This window comes from Varroa jacobsoni, unplaced genomic scaffold (genome assembly GCF_002532875.2).
Source record: "Varroa jacobsoni isolate VJ856 unplaced genomic scaffold, vjacob_1.0 scaffold_602, whole genome shotgun sequence".
Lineage (NCBI taxonomy): Eukaryota > Metazoa > Arthropoda > Arachnida > Mesostigmata > Varroidae > Varroa > Varroa jacobsoni.
Window position 1 is genome coordinate 257,872 of NW_019213504.1, and position 25,393 is coordinate 283,264.

A 25,393-nucleotide genomic window follows, 5' to 3' on the forward strand; every position below is an offset into this window, starting at 1 on the left:
GCTAACTGTCTAACGCGAAGCTGTGAGAAACCACTGTATAGGATCACTATGGCTCTATGATTTTCTGAGTTGTCACGTCACCTTTAGTTCGAGGCTATCCACCGCACAAACCTAGCTGCATATTAGCCCAGCGCATCAGGTGATGACTTCAGTTGGGTTTAGGTATGAACCGCAGCCTGAGTTAGTGCTTCTACTCTTGGTAACACGAATGGATCGAGCAGGAGCTTGCTGACAAGCGTGAGCTACTGGAGAAATTATACGCAAGGCGCTCCGGGACAGTTCACGCGGGATGTCGTTGTGACACAGACGAATTAGACATCACCGATAAAGGCCCTGTCTGTCCTGGCGTTGTTTTCCATAACGGCTTGACCACCGTGAATAGCGTCGATGGAAGGCAAGCCTCCACGCGTCGTTTGACAGCGGAGTCTCGGTTGGCTCATCGTTGGGTTCATCGGTGAGATAAGTGAGTGGTTGAATTTGCGCCTCAGGCGACGTACAGAATCTATTGATCATTTATTGAGCACTAAATTGGTGGGCGTCTAAAATGGCCCCGGGCGACCCCTAATTGTTCGTCCAAGTCATTGTCTGCTCACCCACAGGACTTTCTGCCACTGCTCCTGCTGCCGTTGTCGAAGCTAGTCTACCTTCCCGGACCTGCTTGGTGATTCCAAAGTCCGTCCAACATTCACGTACAGCAGGCTACAGGAGGAAACAGAGAACAGGAGAAAAGAGCCTGTCCAGGAAACAGCTAGGGCATCGCACCGATTACCAAAACCGGGCCGGAAAGGTTGCGCAGTACCAGCCCAGATGATTTTTGCGACGCTACAACAGACTGAAATAGCGCTGCTGGTTGATTGGCCGACCGTTAGCTGTAACAATAAAGATTAGCATGATGACAATGCTAACAGCTATCTGGTGGCATGAACTTAAGCCTAAAGCTGCCGCTCCTGCGTTTTCTGAGAAAGGTGCGCATACAATGGGACTCAAAGGTAAGAAACGTCTATGAAAGAGATAGATGAAGTTATGTATAGCTTCTACAATAGTTACACACCTAGGACGGCTGAAGACCTTCTCGGAACTCAAGAGTTTACTAGTCTCCATGTACATGAATAACATAGTAGATTTACTAAACTGTATGTGGTATATAGATTCGAAATATGTCGTCCGATACAACGGTTGCCCAGTTAATTTCAGATATCTGAATAGTATAAACGGCATCTGCTTGTCCTGGTCTTTATTGAAATCAATTGCTGTTGTTTATAAAGCTTCAAGTTGTTTTATGATATAACAACCATAAGACCGTGGTTTAGTTGCGTACTAATGTAACCATGTTCTTGGTCGTAGCCTTGTTAACTGTTTACCGCTTGTTGGATATCACATAGGACTATCTTCCTACCATGGATTCATATCAACTAAGGCAGTTTCGTTGTATTATAAGGCTACACGCACCTTTACAAGTAACTATGACCACTGTGCCCGATAATGGAGCTTGCGTCATAAACATGGTAGTCTTGCAAAACGTCCGAACCAAGGAGGCCTCACTATTATTCTCCCTATCCTACACAGCCTGTACACAGGCGTTACCACGTGTACTGAGCAGACATCAGTGCCTTTGATGGCAGATGCGTTCAGACACATTTGTGCACCTCTTAGTTCCTTCTCTCTCAAACTCCAACATATCTAAACTACCCTACCTAAACTCGCGGTTCCCGCCCTTCAACGTTCGCCTCCACACCGCTAAGCCTTGTCTCACCGGAAACGTTCACCAGGAGGAGATATCCAGAGGCGGCCGCGACCACGATGAAGAAGAAGATGACATCGTTGCAGCTGTCCCCGATCAAAGATCTAATTAAAGACTCGATGCATCACAGTACAAGGTAAGGCATGAATCTCAGTGTAGACAGGCTTGCTGAGTTGTTAACTGCAGATATAGTAGGAAATGGCGAGATAGCCGGATAAGCAATGTAGCCTAGGTCTCACTGCGACATGATCATGTAACATAGACATGCGCTAACATATGTAAGCTCGCAAGCCTTCTTGTACGCCCGCATCACGTCCGCACAGGGTGTTCCTGATGCCGAGGCCATGTTGTATATATATATATATATATATATATATGTATGCATAATTATGATAACTGTGGTAGGAGAGGTGAGGGTACTGGTAGTGATGTGAATGCTAGAGAACTTCATCTCACCAAGAAAATACCCTGTCGAGCCTGTATTCCGACTAGTATGTCTGGTTTGTTGTAGCCGGTCCACACCAACGATACTACCAACAACCTAGGCACGAAGTTGTATAACGATGGCCATGCGTGTCGAAATTGGCCCCGGCCAAAAGTTGCAGCTCGCCTCTCATTAGATATCAGAGTGCCAGGTTACGTACCCTTGAACTACGCAAGGGATTACTGATACAGAATGTGAATGAGACCTCATCCCTCCCTGTATACTAAGTCCACGGGATTCGAACGCTTGCGACTAAGCTTACCTAAAAGCTAGCTGCAGGAGGAAATGTGCGGGCAAAGATACTGGAAAGGGGAACAGAGGCCCCCGGGTGCTACACCTTTTTGAATTTACATAGACTAAGTCTTTATTGGGGCATTAAACGCGTTCGCAGCACCCGTTGTTCGTAGTGGTTTTCGCATTCATTCTCCATTCTCATTCTATAAAGCTTAGTTTAGGTTCTCCATGACTTTTCACCCTCCACTTCTTATAATACTTATCCCACGGACCGGAAGTCGACTGTGGGGTAAACCGAAGCCTCCTCTTCACGAAAAACAATGATTTAATGTTAATTATCCATGGATTATGAGTGGGTCCTTTTTTGCCCTGCTTTTATTCCTAACATATTCCCTATCTAACCCACTTAATATAATAATAATTTTCCTTTAAAGCTAGCTTCCGTGCCCTTCTTACTTCTGCTCTTTTTTTGTCCAGCAGTATCTTTTCTTCGTCGCCCTTTCTTCGTTTTTCTCATCGCTCGTGGCGTACATCTGCAAGCAACGAGTACCTACGTTTCGCGGTGACGTCAGACTATTGGTTGGACGTGGGGTTCTTCTGTTGTCTTGAGCTGGACGCACTGCATAAATACAGATTTCTCATTTTCACTTCCGTTCTTTTCTTCATTTTTCGTGTTCTTTCTTGGCCACTCGCTGTTTTAAGGACATGCAAAAACCAGCGTACATCTGCTTTTGATTTACAGAGCAACTATTGCTGTAGAATTTCGGAACCAAAAGTCCGTATAGCACAGCAATGAATCGACTGGTGAGATGCGGCTGTGCTTAGCCATAGATGAGCTGCCTGCTTGCTTAATTGGGAAACTGGCAATTATACCATGTTCTAACTAAACGCTAGCCCCTTTGGCGACCTTCTGTTTTACTACTCCACGTCTTCCAAGTGACAGGAAAAGAGTATCACTTTAATACAGCGTTTTGCACATTGTACACTGGAGAGACAGGCTAGCCTACCTATCTAGAGGTACGATTGGCAACCACCATTAACGTAATCAGCGTCGTGTTGAGTTCGTCCTTCGTCTATCAGACGAAGCCATTACTTGAGCCATCCATTTTAGACATTGGGCTCTGTAGCGGGAATCTAATTGTGGCTAAGGTCTGTATGTGTCTTCACGTATTTAAGCGGCGAGTGCGTGCCGAGGTGAAAATATGTTTGTACATGTATCTGTGTGTATGGTATCATTTTTCTAACGGGGTTTCCTGACTGCTGGGCGAATAGAACTACTCAAGTGTTTACGTGGGGGAGACTCGGAAAAGTTGACAAAAATAGTTGCTATGGTCTCCGTCCACTTTTCCTGCCCATTTTTGGTTCTTGTGGGCTCGTCAGGACTGTCATCAGGAAAACGCCGGACGCAGATGGAAGCTACGGCGAGCAAAATGCAGACCAATCTAGTTGAAATCGGCATTGAAGCAAGCATTGGCTGTTTGCTGGGTCAGGCAATAGGAGTTTAAGTAGGGCGCGGTTTTATCATAAACGCCTTGCAACCGTACCTAGCGAACTTAGGTTGCTAGCGCGCTCTTAACTCTATAGGGACCGTACGACAGAACGCCGCTGCCGTTTGCGGCGCTACACGACCTAGTCGCTTTGCCCACCGCAGCAGCACTCTTGTAGACACAAGGCTTCCACCTGCCTGTTTAATGAGGCTCGTTAAAACTAATTTGTGCAAAGCTCGGTAAGGCAAAGCCTGTCAGCTAGTCAAAAGACTATGTCACTGACAGCCAGGCAGGCGGCAAAAGCCGCTGGGGGTAGAGGTAACGGCTTGAAAAGAGTGGAGCGAGAAGGCGGCGGACGCAGAACGAGTTTAGGACAAAGCGCCTTGAAGTTGCAAACAGCAGGCCGACCGATCCTTGCCCTGTCTGTGTATGACTGACTGCCTCGGCTCAGAAAGTGCTTGGCCTTTCTTCATGAACATCATTGCAGGGCAGTGAACGCCGAGGCGGACGTCCGAAAAACGAACCACTAAAAGAAACGCCGGTCCGTTCTTTCCGTCCACGTAATTTGAACAAGGAACAGCCACCGCTTGTGTAGGCATGTGTCGTCACACGGTTGCTTATCGACGCGGGAAAGCTGCTTCTTGCGTAAGAAGAATACACTGAATCTGGCACTTTGCTAACGTCAGCGTCGCGTCGATTTGCGATCGCAAACTGCATAGCCCACAATGGCTACCTCCGCAGCAGCCGAAAAACTGCCGAAGCGTCAGACGGACAGCCTTCGTCCAACTTCTTTGTACTGCTGTTTTTGAATGTCCTCTGAGGGCCTTGAGAAATCTCTTTCTGTAGGCAATCGCTGTTGGTTGCTGCTTAAATAGATTAGGGAAAAAGACGAAGTACGAGTTTGCCTATCAATCAGTCTGTCAGCCTCGAATGTGCAGCATAAGTAAAAGCAGTAATTTAGCTACCTACAAATTTATCTGCTCACATGCTCTAGACACGTGTATGCTATGAGCCAGCGTATTCGTATTAACAACTATAGTACGTACGGCGGTTATCAATTCAAAAGCATGTTTTCTATAGCAACATATGATTTCACGTCGACAACAACGAACAGTTTCTCGCATAGGATAGTAGTGTCCTTGGAGATTAGAGACGCCAAGCGTCCTTTCTATACCTTCGTTTTGTCAAACGCCGCGATTTGTTTGCTCCGCGTGTAGCGTCTACAAAAACTTTCAGTTCCCGACTTTTGACTCACCTATCTCGAGATATGGGCGGAGTATTTCATTCGTTGTTTGGTTAATTGCCGCCTAATATTTGTGATTGCGATACTTTTTTGCAACGGGGTGGCTAAATGGTGAATGTCGGCCGAAAATGAGGCCAGACAGACCGACAGCAAGGACGCACAAAATAGAGGCCACAAGAAACGAGGACTCGGCCCCAGTGGGGCAGGTGAGAAGAAATTCTTTGCGAATTTGAGCATGTGACCCTTTATCTTATTCGTCATTGAACGGGCAATAAACAGTTTCAAACTGCCAGGAAGTACTTGCTGAAAAGCACAGCTAAGGTGACATATAGTACCTTATTAGATGCTTTTTCAGGCCGTTACGATGTAAAGTTGAAGCGATTGTCCAAATTATCCTCTCCAAAATCACCCGGCTGGAGGGCTCCACAGATATGCTTACAGCTTTGCACAGTTGCCGCTCACGTCATTAATACCTCTGCTACTAGCAGAATCGCTCATTGAGAAAAGAGTGCCAGACATATCTAACACCGCGTTTTGTCACTTCAACTGCCCGTCGTCACCCAGAACAGACAGGCGGCAACAGTTCAACAGTGGAAGTGGGATGATTGGTGCAAAATTACCACTCAGCCCCGTTCTGGTTTTATAGGCATCTTACTACTATTGGCCGCCTCCAACATTCATAACACTGAGCGTTGCGCAAGCTGTTGCATCGACGGTATTTTGCAGTTTGCAAATACATACGCGCCCACACACACGTGAAGGTACATATTTCACTCACGTACATGTAACATATGGGCCTCTATGACGAAAAAGCCATGTCGACACTATATAAATAGGTCGATCCCATAAATAGGTGGGTGACGAGTTAAATTGGGTTCGTTCGCAAGTTGCAACAGCAAATATCGTAATGACTAAAACAAAATAACGCCCACCACATGCAAAAAACTATTCGTTTCTATAGTCTTAACGTGTCTTCAGTTTCCAAAAGTAACAGGGACATGGCGGAGCATTTTAAAAAATACCTGGCCAGTTTTTCGTGTACTGATTCTTCACGAATCTGGCTGCTTAGTTAGTAAGCTTGTTTCGTCGACAGAGATGATTCAGTAATATTTAAGTCGAATTTCTACATGCAACCTTTAATTATATATATATATATAAATATTGCGTGAGATGCATAAAAAATAATATATATATATATATATATATATAATTGATGCATCTCATTGTCATCCCCGCAGATACAAAATTAAGCAGTCCGTTAAACGCTGTGAGGGTACATGTCTCTATATGTGATCAGCATACAGATCTATGGATGTTCGGGGTGTATACCCAGCATAACCGTACTCAATGCAATCGCCACGGGACGTGCAAGTGATTCGTAATCAAGCTTGCCAGCAGTAATCACCTCATACCTTTATATTCCTCGACAGACTGTGCGGTGCTGCCGTCGACTTTGACTGGGACCCGCCGTAATAAATCAAAGTGTTGCCGAGTTTCACCGGGAGTGGATTCACCCGACGACCCGATTGCCCCATGGCCCCTTGTGGTAGCAATGGTTGTGGCAGTTGGGCCGGTGGAACTGGGAAGTCGAAAGCCTGTTCTTCGTCGTTGTTCCCTGCCACGAAAATTGCTAACTAACTACCGAGTCGCTGCCGACGAACGTTACGAATAGTACTGACAATCTCGTCCCTGCATAGGGAGGGGTTACGTACGTAATGAAATTAAATATGCCCAATACGCTCGTTATAACGATAGACCACCGTTCGGTTGTATTATTCCAATTTCGAAATTCACTCTGCCGTACCACGCCATCCCAAAGCTCTCCCGAAGTTCCACCATCACTCCACGCTTATTCCAGTTTAAGTGCACCCCGACTCTAACACGAAACCCGACCACTAGCTATTCTTCTTTATATTTCATACTACATCCCAGATGCAGTGTCCTCCTCGTTATTCTACAACTCAGTTCGCTGGTACTGTTTAGGCTTTCCTTTTTGTCTGTGTCTAAGTGTGTGTGTGTGTAACACTAATGTGGAGTATGAGAAGAAAGACAAAGGTAACGAAGGGTATTCAAATTATATGCCTTTTGAGAACTAGATCAAGACTAGGGTGGCCATCGTTTATGGGCTCCGGCGTACCCTTCGACTGTGGGTAATTCTGTCGTGTGGGAGAAAGCCCACCTGCTACAGAAGTTCCGCTAGCGGAACTGCCATTGAGAAAGCACCTGGTGAATTTGCAAGACTTAGGCCTTAAACAAAGATGACGACAGAAATCAAGAAGACACGCGAGTGTGCTAAGCGAATTGAAAAGTAACATTCAATATTAGATCTTACAAGTTGAATATCATCAAATTATTACTATCAAAAATATTTCTGAATCGGACCGGTAAACAACAAACAATAGCCGACGATGGAATCAGTGAATTATTAGAATTATCGGGATTATTGTCCCAGATACTCAGGCGGCGGTTTTTCGATACAGCATCTCGTTGGGAGACCGAATAGCTTTTTGCTCTCAACCACATTTGCTTGTTTCTTTAGGTAGATAATGTTCCACGGCTATTTGCGGCTTCCAAGTCGACGTTGATAGTTGTATGTGTGGCGTCGGCACCACCTACTGGTGTCAACCAAGGAAATTTGCAAACCCAATTCGTATGCAAAGATAAATAAGTCCGTAAACAAGAAAAATAGGGTAAGTCTAGCCTAGCTTTAACCTCCAGTTCGCTAACTTGTGATGTGAACAGTTTGATGTTTGGTGGTTTGGAACGCTTATGTCGCTTTGCCCTTGGGCTATGAATTCCGATTAATACTCAAATCCGGGTTAAACGGCTGCTACCGCTGCCTCCAGAAACCAGGTAGAAACGCGATTATGGTCCACAGTTATCTGGTATTTATCACATGGGCTACGGTTGAAACACCGGGCAAGGTAAATGTGCAACGATTAGTCAAGGGTGCCGCCCAGCAACGCCAGTCGCTTGCTTCTTCCCTCCAGGACCGAAATTTAGCTTACCTCTTGACAAAATACCAGTAACTGGTAACATAAAAAGCTGGAGGTGTCGGATGCCGGATGCACCTTTGAGTCGCATTTTTCTACATACACATACCCACACCCGTTATTTCTGTCCCTAAAACCCACGAGCCTATAGTACCATATGTATATGAATACAGTGGTATGAAGTAACCAAATAATACATATGCAATAGTTTCGGACTTTGACTCTATCGCGGTGGCTAGTTTGATGCTAGTCTTCCCATTGTTGACACTGATTCAGTCACAGACCATTGGTAGTGTGCTTGGCACTAGATGCTGGCCTCGGAAAGATTTTATTTGCTGTGCTAGTATTCAATCGACGCACGAACCCGAACCACGACAAAGAGCTCCACAATGAAGACAGAGAGCGTTAACCTTCGATCAGTATCTTTCTACCGCTGTTTTTCTCTTTGTTTTTTTATCACTACACGAAATACTGCCGTGCTCATTTAGGTGTCGTCCATTTTCTGCCCCACAAGCATATACGCAGTGTTATTTGTGCTTACGAAACATGGTGCAAGTTATTATGAGCCACCCAATGTGCCTAGCCCTTGGGTTCCTCACCAGTTAAATGTAATGATTAAGCGTGCCTTGCTTACGGCTGTAGCCACAGCGGGTTTAACAGCAGACGCTGAAGTAGTCTTAGTTGTCAGAGCGGTACGCATGGCTGTAGCGCACGACTCGACTTGAATCTTATAGCTGGGCTACGACGCTTTAGCTGTCCTCTCTGTGCGCACCTCCTCTGTTGGTTCCTGCTGCTGTTCCCGCGGCCATTTGTGCTTATTAAAAACTTGATATCGTGTCTTCATTGCTCATCTTCATTACTGAGTCTTATTGCTGGCTGGGTTTTAAGCAAGACCAGCTCCGCTGCCCGCCGGCCAGTGTCTACGCCACGAGTTGCTAGCGACCGTCCAGAGTAGCTCGTAAAGCGGTCGAAACCACAGCCAGCACGCTCATTGCCTTCGTCGTCGCTTTGAACACGGCGAGTATGATGAGGAACATGAGGGTGTCGTAACCCGCAGCGAAGAAGACTGAACAGACTATAAGCAGCAGCAAAGACAGGATCATAAGTGGGAGCTACAGAGATAAAAAAAAAAAAAACGAAATAGAGAGAAACAGAGAACGATTGAAGAACGTGAAGCAGAAACGATGCAAAAAGCCACGAGAAGCCTGCGGCCTTTTCCAAAGAGGCAGCATCAACGGTCGACAACGGTCTCTAGTGTATATGCGCGTATAATTTAATATTATGCATGTGTGTTAGTGCAGACCCGTACGTTTGCTAGCTGCTTTTACTCGTTCTTCTTCTACCGACGCTTCCTGGCTCCATCCTGTTCTCCTCCCCGAGCCAACAACAGCATCAGCACTAGCACCAGCCACACGATTCTCTACACTTGGCTTCCCCATCCCTGATCCTGTACTGCCAGCTTTTCCTGCGATCTCCCTCTATGATCGGCCCTACCCTCTATCGTCCTTCAGTAAGCTACAACTACGCATGAGTGACCTTAAGAGGCCAGACCAACAGACGCGGGAAGACGGAACGCCGGGCGTTCCGGGTACTCGAGGAAGAGGGGGCGAAGGAAAAGAAAACACTTCGGACACCGCTACAATATTACCAACCGCTTGCCAGCAGCATTGACTTACTGGCTTTGGCCATTGTGTGATTATGCAGAGGCCAAACAGATAAACTTGCAATAAAGCGGGAAAGCAATGGTAGACAGTAGAGACTGAAGGTTTTAGTGGTGCCTTGTTGATATTGTTGACGACATTAAAACAGAACAAAAAATTCAAACGATCTAGATCGAACGGACCAATAAAAATCTCTGCGTCGCTGTGTCTCTGCTAGTGAGAGGCGACATAGCATGCTGTCTCATGCCTTGTTTCGGCAAGCTTGTATTGTTCATATTAGAGTATATCGGGTGCGCTTTGTAAACTGGATAAAAAGGTGAGCTAAAAGACCCCAGCTTCCTTGTAACAATTGCAAAAAGCTCGGCGCTGGAATAACCAAGTAAGGGGTCAACCATAAAGTTTTTGTCATTACCACTAGTTTTGCGCTGAATTTTGTGCACGCGATAAGGCGGATGCACGCGCTTGCTTGATGCACGTCTATTTTTGTTGTGACTGATTGATTACGAGTATGGATGACCGGGTAGCCTGGCGCGTTGGTGAGTTTCATGGAGTTAAAATGGCCTGACAAGGATGTCTTACAGTTAATGGAGCGAAGTACGGATGTTTGCCAAACGCCACCCATTGGACTTCATATTTATAATACTTTTTACTTCCGATGTCTGTCAGAGGAACTCCATACACATAAACACATAGGCATATTACACCGAAAGATTCGTACACTAGCGCAGTTCTGGCTGTCGGCCCTACAGATATACTTTGCTGTAATACTGGGTCTGCTTTTCGACATTATCTATCTCTCTCTCGTTCTGTCGTAACTGCCGCTTTAACGTGCTTGCATCGCTTTCTACTAGAAGGGCGCAGAGCATCATATCGTATCGCTTCGAGCACCTCAGGTCAGCGTTCGTTCGCCCGCACTGATCGATCGCCACGGGCGACCTTTCCCGCCGCCATATGCCGGCATAGGTACCTTTAAAAGCTGCACCGAGTCATCTCTCCTGCTTCTATCCTTATTGACGTCTCTGTGTGGCTTATTATGTATGCGTATGTCTGTTTGTATTGGTATTGGTTGTATTGTAGTGCTAAAACAGCTGCCAGCTACTGCAGTCGACAACTGCCTGTAGACGGCTTAAACGATTCGAAACAACAGCAAGGACGATCAGCAAATAAATTGCATTGAAAAGCTGCGCTGGTTACCTTCGTTGTACTGGTCGCATAAGCGCCACTTGAAAAAGATAAAGACCGAAGTTTTTCCCAGTCGACAGCATCTAATGGCGATACGCAGTTTAGATCCAAACTCAACGGCAAGAAAAATCCTCTTCAAATACAAAGCCTCTTGCGTTTTTTGGTGTACCTACATTCTATTTAGTTATATGTGTCCGCATATGTACCAGAATCGTGTTATGTGTAAGGTGCCAGTGGCCTGGTGGCTGCCTTAGGAAAGATATAAGAACAACTAAAGTGGCCCACAAATTGCGTGGGCAAAGAGTTGCTGTCCGCGACCCGGATCGAACTTTTTTTCACGACGTTTGCATTCAATGGGCCTCTATTTTGTGGAAAAGAGCAGCCAACCATTAGCTGGAGAAATTGTGGCTGAATCCAAAGCGAAGTGGGTCAAAGACCCAGTGTAATACCGAGAGAGTTCACTTTGTGATTAATCACACCAGTTAACTTGATTGCATTTACAGCCAGGCAAAGCAAGACACTGTCGGCAATGGCCTGGCTTCGTTGGCTACTTAACAATGTCGGAGTCAGGCTCAAGCCTCCATATGCAGTTAGCGTATGGTAGTAACCGTAGCTTCTGTCCTTCACAAGGCCATCCTCGTTCCTATAAGTAATAAGTAACAAAGCTTTTGTGCGACGACGAGGCCTAGCCCGGCTAACAACAAGCAACTTTCGCCGGGAATTCCGGTGAGATGCTAATAAGAACAATGGAATAGAAGGAATAAGTTTTCTTTAACCGGTTCTGTTAAGAGGTGCTGGAGATAATTTGTGCTCGAAAAATAAAAGCCGCACCGGCCGCCATAACAGCAACAATAGCTTTAGTAGAAATTCAGCGATACTAGCAAAAGCCATTGAGAAATATACGAAATAATCACAGCAAGTAGTGCGGAGCAATCAAAGCATTTGTTAAAGCCGATATTGTCTCAGCTAACTTGTGTTTTGGCTTCACCTGAAGACATTTTGGGCAGACGAGTGACTAAGCGTCCAAACGACGGATCGACCACACATCCCACTACTCTGCCGCATAGAGCAATCACTCTATACACAAAGCCTTTCGATACGCACCAGCCATCGCGGTGGTTCGCTGGTCGTAATGGCATTGAAACAGGAAAAGCGTCTGAGCAAGCAGGCACGAGTCTGCTATGGCAGTCCCCAAAGAAAGGCAGGCGGCGGGTGGCAAGTACAAATGAATACCAGATTAATATCCATTAAGGCAGCACCCATATATCCCTATATCCCCTAATGATTCTTAGCTATACTCGATGCAAAGACACCACTCTCAATTATGCATGTGGGTCGTTTGTTGGTTGCGAATCGCTGTATCTCCTTCCAAAGGAGTACCGCCAGCGGGAAGTAAAAAAAAAAGCAGGCTAACCCAACACCAGAAAGCTGTAGCCTCAACCAGGCCGCTTGTTGGTAGGTGCACATAGAGGCCAGAGGCAACTTCCCCGTTTAACATCCCATTCGTTCTCTGAAACCAAGTGCCGCGCGGAAGCCTCTGGGCTCTGAATTACACCTAGCTTTCAAATCCTCTATTCTCAGTGGTAGAGAATTTCTGCGCTGCACCTTTTCACTAACTTAAAGGCGCATTCCATAGTTTAAGTACTACCGGAATCATAGTGGGAAGGTAAAACCCGAAAAAAAATCAACCAAACAACCGGGATACCCCATGAAAAAAACGAGCAAGTTTGCAGAATTATACGCATTCATGCGCTGGACGCCTAGCTATATATAAAACTAAGCTAGATAGGTATCGCAGATAGCTAGAAAAAGGTTGAGGGGTATCGGGGAAGAGCCATAGAAGTGATGACTGTCTCCACCATTCCTGCTACTTCTCCCGCTGTCACTGTCACTATCTCTACTGTCAGAGGACGGAACCATGTGCTTAGCATAAAGCAAATTCGATTTACCTCTATGCCCATCCCCTATTCCGTCACATGGTCGTTGTGTTCTGTAGTGGAAAAACGTTATCACAGAGCACAGCATTACAGTCCGATTCAGCTCGTCGAGGCCCACGAACTCCACAGAGCTGTAGTAGTTCAGGAGTAAAGCAGTGCTTTTGCTACTTGTTGAAATGCTAGTAGAACGCGCGACAGGTAAAACTCTTCTCTTTCCTTTAAACTGTGGACTTCTGTCTGTATCGAAATCTTTATAGGGTCGAGATGGACAGAAAAATGAAAAAAGTTAAAATCCAAGCCTGACTTGATTTTGTACAGGCTCATTGGCCCTACTGCTATAACAGTCACATGGTCGTCACTGTCGCCGTTGTAGTTCTTCTCTTAGAGAAGGACTCTGCCTTCGGCAGCTACGCCTCGGATGCTTTTGCTTATGTTTTTTTTCTTTTACGTGGTCTTTTCCTCGTGAAAACCATTAAGTTTGGTAACCGTCTGTTAAAACCTAATTATGCTTCTTGCCGGGACCTTTTCGAGCGGAGGTTGTACTGGTTCGATGTTGCAGAGTAGAGGTAACGGCCAGGAGGTGCCGAGAAAAGCGGCAGACCTTTTTGCCCTCGCCTTTAGTCTCTTTGTACTGTTTGTGATTTTACATCCAGCGCTAACAGCGTAGCTCAATGGAGGGGCAAAAAGACCCAAAAGAGGGGCGAAGACAAAAGTGCGTGAGTGGCTAAATGGTAGCCATTTATATCCATAAAAAGCCAGCGGAAGAGGGTATAAACGAAAGGGATAAGAAAATAAGCGGACATTCAACGTTTAAGGCGATCATTACCCGAGTATGTTTGACGAACATGACAACCTTCCAGTAATGTGCAACGATCTGATAAACTGAGAGAAACAATAAGGACAACTTTTATCTGATATACTGCCACAGTGTCGTTTGACAGGTATTGCCATCACTATGTGGCTTCGATATAGCCGAGTTAAGCCTTTTAAAGCCTTTTCACTAGATATAATATAGGATTGATTTTTGGCTGTTATCACTAGACATAAGTGCTGGTATAGAAAAGAAAACGAGTGGATGAATCATTTGTACCTTTCACAAGGCCTATTAGGTATATCTATATTAAAAACGGGTAAATATATATTTGCGTCCTTTTCTCCCAAATCCTTTCCCTGGTCTTCTCTAAGTTATAAACAGGTCTCAACTGTATATATCAAGGCATTGGTCCGCTTTAAAGCTCAACTGATCGAGAAGAAGCTTATATTAATGATGATCTTCATTTGGGTGTCAGAATAATAAACTTAGTCTAAGTGCAAAAGATTCTTAGATACTAGCCATGGTGGTGGTTTGAGGTGCAGAGATTGCAGCAGCTTCGATATGACCATGGAGGTTTAAACGATTCCATTTTCTTATATCCGATTTAAATACAGCCTCTAAAACGACTAAGAGCTGTATGAACGTACGCACACGAATAAACTTCTAATTTCTCCATTGCTACAGAACAGCCTCAATGTGTTCGCCGCTAGGCATGTGGTAATCTGTTATTTCTAGGACTCCGAATGGGACATACAACAATGTACACTCATTTTAGATCTCTCTTGATGCAATAAGACGACGCCATTTGTACAGGTAGTATACTAATGTATGCAGAGCACATGCTGTATTCAGCTTCTTAAAAAATTCCTCTTCGTCCCGCCCGATCTTGACGATTTCGACCTGTCCACTTATTAAGGACTTGTCCATCATTTCTTTTCAGATCTTCAGATGGCGGCCGCGGTATAGTATTCGTCGCTTATTGTATTCCGTTTATATCCGTAAATTGCATTATTCTAGAGGCTTTTTAACTAAGCACACCCTACTCAGCAACATAATATTGCCCCGTTTAAATGCGTTTTTCCGAACCCCTCAATCACCTCTTCACACTTATTTTAACCATCAGCCCCAATCCGAGCAAAGCGCCACCCTAGTGCATCTATCATTACAATAAACGTACACACCAAAGCTAAAAAGATGACGATCAATTACGTCCCACTACTCGGCTTTGCCAGACTCCCAACTGTCCTCCGCCAAACTTTATCTGCTGCAGCCTCGAAGTTAAGGGCGCTAGTAGTGACTATGGCAGCATGAGCCTTTCTAACCGGAGTATTCGATATCGCTAGTAAACAACTATTAAAGTCGAACCTTACCACAAATTGCCAAAAATAAGCGTATGGCCAAGCGTATTACTCGTCCGTTTCTCCTTCTGTTGAATCACAAATTTTTGCCTACCGGTTTCTTGTAGCCTGGTAGACCGTACGGAACTCTTATTGTAACTAATATCAACAGTACGTTTACAGGTAGTAAGATAATTGCATCCTGAACTGTATGTTACTATGAGTAGCATTTAGATTCGTGCCATCATGGACAAACCTAATCCTGGCCCTAGGCCGGTTGGAGCAAGTTCGTGAACGCCGTCTCTAGGTCCTGACAAACCCCGCTAAGAAGGAGATGCATGTAGATTGCGAAAGGCGTACAAATTTGAATTCGGCTATAGTGAGGCTTTGAGAAAAGAGGTAATGGGCATGAAATATTCTGTGAAAGAACATAGAAAATATATTCATGGGTGTATGCTCATTTGGCAGCATGCTTATTTCATAATCCATATTTACATAGTGCATTTTGAAAATAGGGACTGGAGAAAGTTGCATTAATGCAAAGCAATCGGTGAAGTACGCCGCCGTTGATCACACAGTGCCAGTGAAGTCTCTTCTACCGCACATAACCAAAACCTGCCTGACTAGTATCTTGCGTTGAAAGCAGGGGGTTTTCAAAGAAACCACGATTATAGGAAACGGTATGTACATAAAATGTACATAGTTAACAACGTGGATACAGCAGCAGAGCAAATAAATCGGATGAAGTGGGACTAAATTTAATCGGAAAACAAAAAGGTAAGCAGTAATCCGTTCTATGATTCCTCCTGCCACTTTTCTAAATTCCACGCTTGCATAAGTCCTACAATCTTCGTTCCCTCTTGCTCTCGTCCGGTTTCGCTGTCAGCACAAGTACTGCTTATTTTCGACCTTGCCCTATTTTCCGGATACTACTTCCTTGGCACACCTCGTGTGCCAGCCAGCGTCTTCGAACGCCAACATCTCCACGCTAAATCAAACTGGTTCCCTTATTGAACAGATTCGATTGCTAGAAATGTGGGCAGAAGGCTATGCTGGTGCTACTTGGATGTCTAGGCATGACGATTAGAACGGCGTCGGCGTGTACTGTCTCGAGATTCCTTCTTCGCGAAGTCCACGCGTTTAGAAACGTTTAGAAGTGATTTGAAAGTAGAATACCTCTTTAAAGGAGGAAAGAAAGGAAAAGCTAAAACTTGTAACAATTTTCGAGACGCCAAAATGCTGTTACAGACCTCGAAAAGATGTTTCTGCCATATTCAAGTATCTCATGCGATGCGTGCATTTTTTTAGCATATACATACGTTTCCTCTCTTTTTCCCTTTGGCACACGTTTGTCAGCACCGGCCTTTTTGTGGCGAAACAGTGGTTCCGTGAAGATATACGTGGTGTTACAAAGGCGCATAAACATTTCATTTTTGTAGACCCGCCTGCCAGCGAGCTGTCTGCGGATGTAATTTCTATGTAAAGGAACGTGAATGACGAACCGTTCTGTTGTTGCGAGCGCTTAGGGAACAGAGTATCTCTTTCATTGATACGCACGCGTTTGGATGATGACGCAGTATTGATGGGCAGTAGCGTCGATCGCAGCCGATGCTGCTGTCTCAAGCTTAATTATTATCAACGGTGACGGTCCGCTGTTCAGCTTTCGCACTAGCATTATAGCGTTTTGGATGTTACTTGATTGACCCGCTAGCTAGCTGGAAGAACGAATACAGTAGCCTGTTTGCTCGACGAGGCTTCTGCTCCGTATTCCCCGTTTTTCGTCCCCCAAGCTTTTTCAACGAGAACGGCAAACATAGAATTTTTTGAGGCACTAGTAGTAATAGGCTTTGAGTTCATCGCAGTTTGAAAGAAGTAGACGACTAGAAACGGAGCCTCGGTCGGTGACGAAATGATAAAAGCGGCGGTGGAAACGTTCAATTAGGATGATGGCAAAGGCTCCAAAGGAAGTTCAAGAGTTGGCACGTTCCGGTAACCAGCTAGCCAGCTACTGGGGGAAGATGCTTATAGAATCAAAAAAGTCAAAGCCACGTCCAGGGACATGCCCATATGTGGTACAGGTAGTGGAAGATCTACCAGGCGCGTCGGTGGCGCGGCTAGTGGGGACCAGACTAACTATAAACGCCGAGCTGGATCACGGTTCGAAGAACGACCTTTACATATCACCTACTAGAATTATACCGGCGGCCTCTTTAAGGGCACTGTAAGTCTCTGTGTGTGTAAGTGACTGCCGGCTATTGCTACCCCTGCGTATAAAAACAGAAGGGCCCAACTTTAAATCAAAAGCAGGCCCATGAAACCAAAGGAAAGACTCCTTTATCAGTTACGAACAAGGCTAGGAGAAAAGCTCAGAAAAATTTTATAGGGACGCCACGAATCACAGGGGATCGTAGAGTCTTTGGCTACATTACGAAGCAAAAGAAAAAAAGCCCATCATTACTATCAAAAAGGGCAAGGCACTAAGTATATAGTATATGGAAAATACGAACTCCTATTTGTCCGGTGACAACGCCACTCATTACTGCAGGTTCCAAACGATTGGACGCTGGTTTGTGCACGCCGTTCTTCTATAGAAGTTTAGGGTTCTAATGTGCATGTATTTAAGGCTCACATTTAAGTCGTGCTTTTCCCCTACGTAACGGGTTTGGACGTAATCAGAGACCTGCCACGATGTAAGTTTCGAGCCTCGATTTAATAACATCAGGCGTAGCATATAGTATTGAATGTTCTCTCTTATCTAGCCTCGTTCGAACGAGGACACAATGGAGCCAAGAATGAGCATTATAATATGAACGATTGAGTTTCATTAGGCACGTCATTATATTGGTATGTACGAGTGTGGGGCGGTGAATTGGTCCTTGAAATGCTCTACAAGTTGTCCTTACGCGGCCGGATTTCGACTAACTTCTTTTTTTTTAGTAGATGTATTCACTTGAATATATTTGCTGCTGCTTATAGAGCTAGAGAGCTATCCTGTTAATATAAAAATGTATGCCCAAACAGCACCGTTCTGCTATGCAGTGAATGGTCTCTCAAGATAAGTCAAATCAAATATATTATCTAACCAGTATATTTCTTTTACAGTTACTTACTCTTCCACACCTTTCATGCTACGAGTTGCGCTCTTCTATAAGCTGTTCTCGAAAAGCCAGTACTCTTAGCTATATTACACTCTAAGTAACTCCGTTTTAAAATAAATTATTAATATTATTATACAAAGTGTTCATTTTTCTTTCCGTATTCTTCCCCATCTGGTGCTATATAAGGCATGGTAAGATCGGGTTTTGCCAAGTCGCGATCATGCAATGAACGAAAAGATTTCAGGAGATATATAATGGTGGCTTCATAATATTTTTGCCTTTTTTTTTCTCGCGGGACAATAAAAGCTAATCTAGACGCTGCCACTATGAGGAAGTGTAACCTCCTCATTGCTCAGCCCAAGATCCCCAAGAGGTTAGTATATGCGCTACCACCCGCAGACGTGGTTCTTCTGACGTAGGCTCGGAGAACTCTCCGGACAACAGCTCAGGCCCTTCTGCCCATTTATAATGCTATCTTCGTACCTCCTGTAAACGCGAAGCGAATGGGCCTAGCAGGCTTTTGCTAGGTTCAGCTACCGCCAAGCCTGAGGCATATCTATGCTTCTGACGGCATCTACCAAGCAGCGTACCGACAAGACATTGCGCTACGGAACTTAGCAGGGAACGAGCTTGACTTTCCGATGGGATTGAGAAATCTTTTGGTCCTCTCTGGGCCTGTGGGAATTTTTATGCCAAAATAAACATCAACCTGTTTTTAGGTGGAGAACAAACATCGTTAGAGCCCATACAGATTCAGCCAATTCGTCTATGCTCAGACGTCGCTGACGATCAGGCGCCTGTGCGAACAGAAGGGAGCAACCGACGAGGGTTAAGGCTTGGTCCTAGCTGTGGATCCTGTTGGCTTTTCAACATATCGTAGTAGCTTGCTGGCTGTCTGCTCAACTGACTAACCGAGATGCGACCTTGTAAGGAGACAAAAAATAGATAACAACCCGATGTTTCGATCCATGTTTTAATATTCATTAACGAAACATGTCACGAGTAGGCAGGCGTTACAGGGAGCGCCATAGCAGGGAAGAACGGGAAGAGCTCGAAAAGAAAGTGAGAGGAAGGTGAGGCTAAGAATCTAACTTGCAAATAAAACAGCAAGAGCTTCCTTGCTAGCAGGTGGGCAGCCACTACGACGACCATCGTCTCAAGAAACCAAGAGCCGTATGAGCCATTTCGCAGCCTGGAGTCTACTATTGAGCAACAGGTGTGATATGTGAACGTGACGCTAGAATTAAAAGCTTCCCAGGCTCAAGGCGAAAATTGCGTATAAGAAGGAGAGGCATCGGAGGTCAACGAAGAAACGAATGAGGTTGGCAATCGACTTTGGTCCAGCGACCACCCACTATACGCCTTCTTTCCGCACTCCTTACGTACATGGAAAACGAATGACATGCACCTGCGCGAAACGCTTCTGCATTCGCCGATTGGCTTGCCACATATTACTATTTTGCTGCCCATGTGCTAAGGCCGCCACCGCCGCCGCTGTTATTGCAACAAATATACGTACGCCTGCTTTGTCATCCTTTGGAAACACATAAGACGTTAGCTGATTCAGCAAAATCTGGCTCTACGTTGATCTTATTCGACGCTAACAACCAGAAACGCTGCAACAAGTTTTTCAGCCGTCGACCCTTTTTGGTCTAAGTCAGCTTTCTGTGTTGCTTGTATTTGCTGCCTCATGTTCTTATTGCCAGCGCCATTGCTCTATCTGTGAACGAGTAGTCCTAGTGCAAAGCTTATGCAGAAGAGTCATGGACTACTTCGTAACAAGCGTAGAGCTGTATGATACAACGCGCTATGTTGATTGACACCGTTATGTGAGGGTTCACCAGCAGGGTATATATTCTCAAATCCGATCCGTTCGCGGTTTTAATGTTAATACTAATGTTAAAGTCGGTCCCGTGGTGTTTCTGTTAAATAAAGAAAGACAGGCGGCATCTTTGGCTGTCTGTAGAAAAAGAAGCAGGGCCACAGCAACAAGTTAACGACTAGCCCGTAGGCCTGCTAGGCTGCCACAGAAAGCCATACAGTAGTGGCTGGCTCCGTAACGACAGTTTACGCCGTCGTGTGAGCACATACATATTCAGCCATCAGGCCTACAGACGTCATTCCGTAAAACGGTTGGGCGGCTGTACTGGAACCGAGTCAGGGCGAGCGCGTCAAAAGCAGGAGTTTTCTAAAAAGAATGTTCTGTTCGGATCATAGATTGGCGACCTACTTCACGGACCCGTTACCGCTTTTGCAGCTACACAGTGGACAGTGCAGAAAAATAGATGTCATTGGGGCAACCTAAAGAGACCTCGATATCGTGGAGCAAGCGACGCGAACGCAGCTCGCTAGAGCAGTCGAAGCAACCAATGACTTGAGCCAAAAAGCACTCTACGCTCTGCGTCAGAGCAGTTATACCACAGAACAGCGGGAAAGGTACAGGAGCGGCGTGGGGAAGCAGCAGGCTCGCACAAAAGTCCTAGAGATACTTGAAAGAGACGAGAGTCAGTAGGGAAGAGAACAATCCAGCAAGAGGAAAACAATCCGCCGTCGACGCTACCACCGTTGGAACCTTGTGGACCCAACTACGGTTGCACTCTAAATTAGATCGAGCTGACCAGCTGCCAACCTTAGTCTGCAACCAGGCGGACCAAAGCATTCAGACTCTTGTTGACAGCGGAGCCATTGGGCTGTCAGCAGTACAGACGCCGCACATAGAAAAACTGAGGCCGGCAAGCGAACAGGGACCACCATCTGGTTAGCTAATCGACCGAAAGACTGGTCAACTACCACCTCCCTACACTCCATTTTTCTTTCCAGGAAGCTGCACTCACCGCAAACTGCTACTCATGGCCACTCACGCCCCGGTTGAGCTAACTCCACCCCCTAAACCCTTCTGCCGTAGCCCTCGAATTACCAAATTTTTCGTTAAATAAGTTTTCTGCTGCAGTAGACTTCACTGGAAGCGTGCCGTGCGACCATCACACAGCAAACGAGCAGCTGACGGCGGCCAGGAAATAAACATCGAAGACCCACCAAAGCCTAAACAAAGCAAGCCGAGCACGTTCTAGGTCACAAGCCTGTAAGTTTTACTCTGAAAAGACGCACAGAAAGGAGCAGAAATGTCAGAGGACATCTAATCGGATTTTCTGTTGGCAGAAACACAACTTTAAAGATCTCCTTGCCGCGTGCACCTATCTTGGTTCGGTCATAACGCTACGTTATGTACTGTGTGCCGGATTAGAAGCGCTAACCCGTAACTTCTACCTTATAAGAAACGATATTGGCGCGCATGTACACTACGTCTCGTACTCACGGCTGGGAGCGCTGGAGTGTGGGAGACAGGCCTACTTTTGTAGATCACGCTAACAACATCCTTTTAGTAGAGTTTCCTGGTTCCAATTCGTTTCCGTCGAACTGTCAGTCCTTCTTAATGTACTACCAAAGAAAGAGATTGTGCAAGTCCAGACGTACGGTCTCACGGTTCGATACATCATGGTTTAATGGTAATAGTGTCACTACACGACTCACCTGGCCCAGTGATTAGTAGATACCAAGAAGATTCCCAAGGAATGAAGCGGGTGGTAAGGACCATGTCTCGCAAAAGCATAATGGACTAGAAAGCGTGGCCTAGCGTGCTCCTGGCAGATGGCGTCGGGTGCGTAAGTGAACGGAAATTGAGTAAAAAGTTGAGCGAAATCAGTGAGTGATAAAATCAAAGGAAAAATGGCGACTGCCGCACCTTTCACTCCTCATGTGGACACAACCTTCGAGTCCTTCCTGCACATTGACACTGTTATTAGCGTAATTTATAATATGATAGACCATCTATGATTGGCTATTCAAGTTTTCGGTGGACCAGTCAGTTCACTAGCTCGTTTTGCATTTATCACCATAACGAAGCTGTCGAAAGGGAGATGCTGTATACTGAAACACCGCTTGGAAATTTATCGAATCCGTCCGACTTTCCTTTCTGCTATTTGCTGCCTAGGCCTTACTTGGTTAACTATAAAATCAGGTCGAAGCCTATCCGAAACCTGGCCGGCTAGGGGATAGGCCATACTGCACTGCTATGCCGTCTATTACTCTGTGCAGTGCAGACCTCTCGTTCAGACTCACCTGCAATAGGTTCCTTGTATATACACGTACTACCCACGCTCCCTTATAGACTGGTGTTCATCTTGTCTCAATCAGGGCGACACGGCAATGGTTATCCGTATGTACCAGGTATCCATATGGCGATGTGACACGTAGTTCGTTTTGCTGGTTAGTAAGACCTGACTATTCGTCTATTAAGCGGTCAGACAGAGCCAGTCTGCTCGATCCGCTGGTTGTTATCAACTACATGGCCAATTAGGCCATCGCCTCGTGAAACCTGCTGATGCAGGCCTACGCAGCAAAGGGATTGTAAGGGATTTCATAGTTTAGCAACGATCTCGGATGGACATCTCTGATGCTGGCTGACGGGACGTACGTCTGTGGGGGAAATGGTAATCTCTGGAGAACTGATTAATCTTTCAGTGACTCTCTTCGACCGGCCAGATCAATAGGCCAGCAGACTTCTAGATCGGCCAGGTGGAATACTGCCAGATTAAAGACGACTATCCAGAAAAATGATCGGCAGGAATGACGATGAAGGAAAGCTCCCCGAGCTACCCGCATTATCAGCCTTCTAGATTTCTTGTCATTTCACAGCTCACTGCCAGCAGCTGCTAGTAGCTATTTATGGAAGGCCGACAGCTGACGAGAGGGTGTACCATCACCGCTGATGCCAATGACACTGCCATACACAGAAATTATCCATGGACCAGCCAACAGCAGCTTGTTAGTGCTGATAGTGGAAATGGCATTCGTGGTGACAGATCATAAAGCGGATTAGCTCACAGTATGGACTATTGGCCTGGCCGACTTACAAACCGTAGACAACTTCGACAGGTGCATTACCATGCGCCGCCATTTGTTTACGCTTGTACAGGAACAAAGCATATTCACGTGCAACGGAGTCTACAAATAGAGATGTAAGGGACGGAGTGACTTTAATTAGTCGTTTCATCTTGGACAAATGTTCTCTACAGCCTACTAAACCTGGTAGCGAATAAATCTAAATATTTCGATGTTCCTGTGTAAAGCAAAGTAGTTAATAAAAAAAAAATTAGAGATAGAAAACAGTTCTAGATATGGCGAGACACAGATCGACCTGATTTTGGTCGAGTAACAAGCGAACGCATAATCTTACACAGTGTACTTTCGGTGAAAGTTACTAAGTGAATATAACAACTTCTATAAGCTTTGTCGTTCATTTTAATGAGCCCAATCCTTACCTTCTCTTATTGAAAAACAGGATGACACCTATGTATTTGGCCAAGGGGCAACGAGAAATAGTGGGTCTGAGTGAGAATCGTTGGCCACCAGCCGCACAGCTCAAAAGAGCTACAGATGTCTATTTATATTACATTGTATTTCGCCGGTTTGGTCTGTCAGCCTGTTGTATGCATAGAAGGCAAAGCTTGCTTATACTTGAGGCACACTACCATTGAATAAACTCTTACGGCTAGTACACGGTAGTTCCATTAACGCAGGTATTACGTATAATAGCTAAGCAAGTTAGACGCCTCCTTTCCTATCTCGTCCATGTAAAATTACCTCAGCGCTCTTGCGCAAGAGCCCCCGCTCTGACTATAGCTGTAAACGGCAATGCTAGGTATACGAGGTTGTCGTGACCTATTCGCAGAATAGTGCCTTCACTGGGTAGCCCGATTAAACGCTTAACGGTTCGTTGCCAAGGTCGGCTTCCGCGCGCATCGTAGAAAACGCATTTGATCCGTGTGTTTATCCCTAACAAACGCGGCACACAAATCCACTCGTGTGCTTGTCTTGCTGCCAGGTTTTGTAAGACAATCATTGCATCGACAAAAAAGAAAAATTTCGCAACACTTAGAACAATAAGCGGGGTTTATGAAGTGGAGGCTGTAACTTTGCAAATGAAGCCAAGCAGTCGATCATATGGCGAGTCATCCCTTTTGTAGCTTGACGTTAAAAAAAAAGATGTATATGATGTGGGTATTATAAAATACATTGCTTATACTTTGATCTAGATATATGATTTCACATAAGCGACTAATTACAAAAACATAAATAAGCGATAAAAAACAATATTATTTATCCCTCGGAATAAAGATCCCTTTTCTATTTATTGTATTACTAGAAATACACACGTTTGATCGTCTTACATAGCTTCCATCTAGCTAATTGCTGATTTGACTTTCTACGATAACTACAGCCAACTTCTGCCTGAATTTGTTCTCTTAAAAAGTTAAAACTGCCGCCACCTCGTCGCATCAAAAGCCAAGCTTTCCGGGTTTTTCAGCATCCTATCATTTCGTCGTTCGTTACTTTTTTCATTTGCCACTTCGAGTACCGTTTTTGTTCGCTTTCCCTGCTCCGTTCATTTGCTACGCTTGCCTGCCCTAACACTACGGCTTTGTTTCTAGAACAGCAAACTGTTCTATGCTAGGTAGACAATTTTGTCGCTTATCGGTCTCGACGGCTCAGGAAAGAAAGGGTACGTTGGTTGCCAAGGGCGCCGTTGCTGAAGGTTGAGCTGCTGCTGCTGCTGTCGGTGTGTCTGTGTTTAGTTGCAGCGGTACAACTCTATCCACGTCTCGCTGCAGCACGAAGCAGCAGGAGTGGCGGAAGTGGCACCAGCCACAGCAAGAGAAAAGCAGACAGAATTGTACCACTTTCTCCTACGGCCTGTAAACGGGCGGCAGCAAGAGACGATGCTGTCAAAACCTGGTGGCTATGTAAGGTAAGAGTATTGTAGTAGGAATCTAAAGCGAGAAGAAGATAACGTGTCTACGTGCCTTCGTATGCAACCTCGATTTGGCAAGCTCAGACTCGCTTGCCTAACTAGACTTATCCTAAGCACATAGGCGCACCGCTTATCTCTCTCACTTGCAGGTTCCCGCAATCACTCTATCATTGTTTCTCGCCGTGTTTTGCTCTAACTGTGTCGACCGTTCAAGGACACGCGAATGAAGCTAAGCCTCCGGTACACGTTTATAGCATTTTCTGATTCGACGAGGAAAGCTGAGACCTTTTACCGTCTATGCTGTTGGGACCGCCATATAGCCCGTTATTGTTTGTAACAGAGAGGGGAGAAAACGGCTGAGAGAAATACAG

At 45.4% G+C, this 25,393-nt stretch overlaps 1 protein-coding gene and 1 long non-coding RNA gene across 3 annotated transcripts in view; one reads left to right on the forward strand and one right to left on the reverse strand.

The window, feature by feature from the left end:
• LOC111261861 (band 7 protein AGAP004871) overlaps positions 1-25,393 on the reverse strand; it is a 329,925-nt gene that overhangs the window by 187,437 nt on the left and 117,095 nt on the right. The window lies entirely within an intron of this gene.
• LOC111261863 (uncharacterized) lies at positions 1,582-18,311 on the forward strand. Its single transcript, XR_002681253.2, has 5 exons — positions 1,582-1,877; positions 14,717-14,736; positions 15,297-15,512; positions 15,629-15,890; positions 18,216-18,311. It is a non-coding gene; the product is annotated as an uncharacterized LOC111261863 (long non-coding RNA).